Genomic DNA, 4,854 nt, shown 5'->3' on the forward strand with positions numbered 1-4,854 from the left:
TCATTTTTTGGAGTTTAGTGGTTCAAATAAATGTGCAATGTTATATCATCATTGTTTTAACTTGCAATTTCCTACTGGTATATGAGTTTTGAGAATATTTCTATATACTTGTTTACTATCTGTGTAATTTCTTTGGAGAGGTGTTAAGATCTTTACCTATTTTTATTGGGGTTATTTGTTGTAAAGTTCTTGGTGTAATTTGAGTCCAAATCCATAATCAGTCATGTGTTTTGTAAATTTATGTTTCTCAGTATGTGTCTTGTCTTTAGATTTTCTGAATAAGGTCACAAACAGAGTTTAAATTTTTCATTTTTAAAATTCTTTAAATAAATTTACTTCTGTGGATAGATTTGGGGATTTTTGTAAAAGTTCACCACCTAGACAAGGTTATGTAGATTTTCTTACATGTTTTCTTTTAGAATAATTCCAGATGTGCATTATATAATTGTATGTGGACAATTTAGAGTACATTTTGTTGTAAGTGGTAAAAACTGAGTGATTGTGGCCTGCTGTTCCTAGCTGGCCAGCAGGTGGCACCACGACTGTTCTCTGATCCTCAAGGTGCACGTGTCTTGGTGGGGGGTTTGGCTCCTGTGGGAACTTGGCTCCTTGCGGGGTTGGTGGAGGCTGGGTCACTTAAGGACCCGCCGAGGTTTCAGCTTCAGGACAACGCTTGTCCAACCAAGTCCATCCAGACAGGAACCAGACACCTTCAAGAAACACCAGGAGGGATTCTTGATTCAGTGTGGGAATAAAAGGTGAGGGAAAAGTGGGGAGAGGCTTCCTGTGTGTGATTGCAAATGAGGAGGTCCATTTTCAGAGGATCCAGTAGAGGAGGGGCTTGATGTGGAAAATTTTCGTATTTACTTGATTCTGTGTTTAGTGTTGACAGTGTCTAGTGTCGTTTTTTGGGGTATGGTGTCCCATGTTCTTGGCACCGTTTATTGAGGGGATTGTCCTTTTCCCATTTTGTGTTCTGGGCTCTTTTGCCATGAACTAACTGACAACATAAAGATGGGTTTATTTCTGCAGTCCCTATTCTGTTCTTCTGGTCCTTGTCCCTATTTCTGTGCCAATATCTTACTGTATCTCTGCCAGTGACTGTGGCTTCCTAATGTCGTGTGAAGCCAGGGAGGGAGACGCCTCCAACTGTGTTCTCCCTTCTCAAGGTTGCTTAGGCTATTCCAGGTTCTTTTTTGTTCCGTACAAATGGTAGGATTTCTTGTTTTTTGTTTCTGTGAAAAAAATGCCACTTGAATTTGGTGGAGGTTGCAGTTGATGTGTGCACTGCATAGGCTTCATGAGTGTTACAATAATGTTCTTCTAGTGCATGAGCACAGCTTTTATTTTGTGTGTGTATCCTCTTCAATTTCTTTATCAGTGTTTTCTAACTTTCCATGTGCAGGCCTTTCACATCCTTGGTTAATTTTATTCCTAGGCTTTTTTTTCTTTTGGTGCAATTGTTAAATGGGATTGCTATATTAATTTCTCTTTCTGAAACTTCTGTATTAGAGTATAGAAAGTCAATTAATTTTTGTGTATTGATATTATATCATGTAGCTTTACTAAAGTTATTTATTATTTTTAAATTTTTTTTTTTGCATTTTGATGTGGAAAAGTAGAATTCAAAATTGCTGCTGAGTTTTTTTTTTTTAATCACATCCAAGTCATTCACAACAACCAAGACACAATGGGTTATATTATTATCTTATGGTGTCTGTCAATAATATGTAGATTCCTGCAAGGGTGATCAGCTTAACCATTTTGGATCAACTAAAACTGGAGAAGGCTTGGGCTCTACAGTGAAGTTTGATGTTTTCTCTGCTTTCCTGTTATGATTTTGACATGGTTGATTTAGAAAATTATTTACTTTCCAATAATGTTAAACATACAGAATACGTGCAGTAGCAGTACAGTGTACTCTTCATCTGTAAGCTCAGGTTTCTCACTCTTCACTGATGTAGCACTTTTCATGACAATCTCTAGTGTGTTTTTACCTTGAGTAGAGATGCTCTCTCTGTGTCACCACATAACACCCAAATGAGGATTCATTATGGTTCTCACTTCATAATGCAGTCCACAGGCTCAGTTCCACTGTCAGCACCTGCTCCAACTGTATGGCAATGGGTTTTCCCAATCTGATCCAGTGTTTTTTTGTTTCCTGGAACTGTTCTTGAGACTTTCCTTATTTTCCCAACTTTGATTGAATCAAAGGGCACAAGATGCGTGTAATCTGGGTGGCCTTTTCTGTATGGCTTCTTCTTCTTAGGATGTTTTCATTGTTCATCCATGTTGTGACAAATATCAGTACTTCATGGTTTTCATTGTGATTAAATTTATTCCATATAACATTTACCATTTAAACTGCTTTAAGTATATAGTTTCATTACATTTATGTCATGTAGTTTTTGGATATTAACTACACTTACATTGTGGTAGAAATATTCTCAGCATTCATCTCCACTACTTTTTCATTTCCCCAAGTGAAACTGTATCCATTAGGCAGGAACGCCTAACCCCCTGGCAAGTACATTGTACGTTTTGTTATTGAATTAGACTTATACGGATACATTATCTTAGAATCATAGAATACTTGTCGTTTTTTGGTTTGATTTGGTTTGTTTCCCTTGAATGACTGCAAGGTTCATCCACGTTGTATCATGTGTCAGAAGTACCTTCACTTTAAAGGCTGAACCCTATTTAAATGTGTATATACTACATTCTGTGCATGGAATCATCCATTTGTGGACACTTGGGTTGCTTATGTCTTTTGGCCAGTGTGAATAGGGCTGGTATGAACATGGCTGTAGAAATGTGTTTTTCAGTCTCCGCTTTCTAACCTTTTGGGTTTATACCCTGAAGTTGAATCAACAGGTGATACATTAACTCTATGTTTAAATTTTTGAGGAACCACCATACTGTTTTCCACAGTGGCTGCACCATTTTACTGTATTTCTTTCAATGACAGAATTATATCAGTTTATTGATGCACTGTAGTTTGCATATCCTTTCATCCATTGATGGACATTTGAATAGTTTCTACCTTTGAGCTGTTTCAAACCATGCTGCCATGATTATTAGTGTAGTGTAGCATTTTTTGTTTGGACACCTGTGTTAAATTTTTTGCCATATATGCATATATATGAGGGAAGTTGCTGAACCGAATGATAGTTGTTGGGGGAAAGCTGTGACTCAGTTATGGTCATCAAGACCTTAGCAGACCCAAGTAACCTGTAGCTCAGTTTAAATTGAATACTATTTACCAACGTCATCGACCATCATAATGTGTTATTCAGTCAGTGGTCACAGGACATTCAGTAATTACACATCCATGTGCAAACCAGTAAATAGCTTGCTTTATTACCCCTCTACTTACTGCTTAATCTCATACTTTGTCTGTCCTTATCACCTTGCCAACCCCCCCAAACAAGTCAAAGGATGTAACTATGTAAGATTCAACTGACTCATCTAACAAAGATACTGCCCTTACTTCACCCAACCAGTTACTATAACTACAAAGTGGCCTTTTAACTGTATCCATCAACTGCTTAGATATGTAAGGCTTATATTGATAGGCATACCCCTAGATCTGCTATTTACTTTGAACAAAATTAAAAATACAGTACATGGTAACAGTCTGCAAAAGAAACATTGTATGTTTTAATAGTAATTTTAACACAATGTGGACTACTATACCAAATACCAAGGTATCAGTTAAATACATAAATCTCGTATGTTGAAAATCCTACTCAACCTGTTGTTGTAGCTTTAATAATTAAAGCAAGGCAGTGAAAATGCCTGGACGAGTTTACTAACTCCATAAACACATAGATTTCATTTGAGCCTTTCTAATAACTTGTAATAAAATTACACATGCAAGTTTCTATATTCCCATGAGAATGCCCTCTAAATATTTTAAAAGGGTAAAATGAGCAGGTATCAAGCACCCTAGATGTAGCTTTCAATGCCTCGCTGAACCATGCCCCTATGGGAAATGACTGATAAAAATTAAGCCATAAATGAAAGTTTGACTAGGTTATCATAACTAATTAGGGTTGGTAAATTTTCACGCCAGGTACCACTGTCATAACATGAACCTCAAATAATAGAAAGTCAGTGTGACGTGTGCTAAAGAGTATTGCAAAATGAAGTTAAGTCTGAGCTACGGTGTGCAAAGCCATAGCTAAAGTGAAAATAAGCTACTAAAATGACTTTAACATTCCTTATTACAGGTCAGTAAAGATTCAAAGTAGTGTCCATGTATTAGTGTGGGGGTAGATACCCAACTATACTTATCTTTAAATCAAAATAAAATAATTATAATTATTTTACACATTTAAGTAGGATTCAGCCTTTAAAACTAAGGTAATTCTGACACATGCTACAATGTGGATGAACCTTGAAGTCACTCAAGGGAAACAAACCAAATCAAAATTATTGGCCAGATGAATACTCGCATAATACAAAAAACAGAAAGGATTTGTGGTGCTTCCTATGGTGTTTATAATCCACAAAACCTGATAAACCTCACCACTCTCATGAACACAGTCTGTATGTCTATGTACCAGCATCTTCAGCAACCCCCCAAAGGAGCAACAGTGATCATAATGATCAGATATAAGAACATTAGTTCTAGGTGTAACCTATGGGGTGGGAAGATAAGGGTTTCATTTTCTACCTTGAGTACAAAATAATATATACAAAATTGTGATGAAATACCAAAGGAGAACTTAGTTGTAAATTAAGAGTGCCCAACACAGTCAGGCCACAAAGCAGGCACACTCAGCCCGTCACCATCCTCAAATAGCGATAAATTTTCATAACCCATTAACAAGTAGTAGACATTAAAAAGGA

Source organism: Camelus ferus, chromosome X (genome assembly GCF_009834535.1).
Source record: "Camelus ferus isolate YT-003-E chromosome X, BCGSAC_Cfer_1.0, whole genome shotgun sequence".
Taxonomy (NCBI): Eukaryota; Metazoa; Chordata; class Mammalia; order Artiodactyla; family Camelidae; genus Camelus; species Camelus ferus.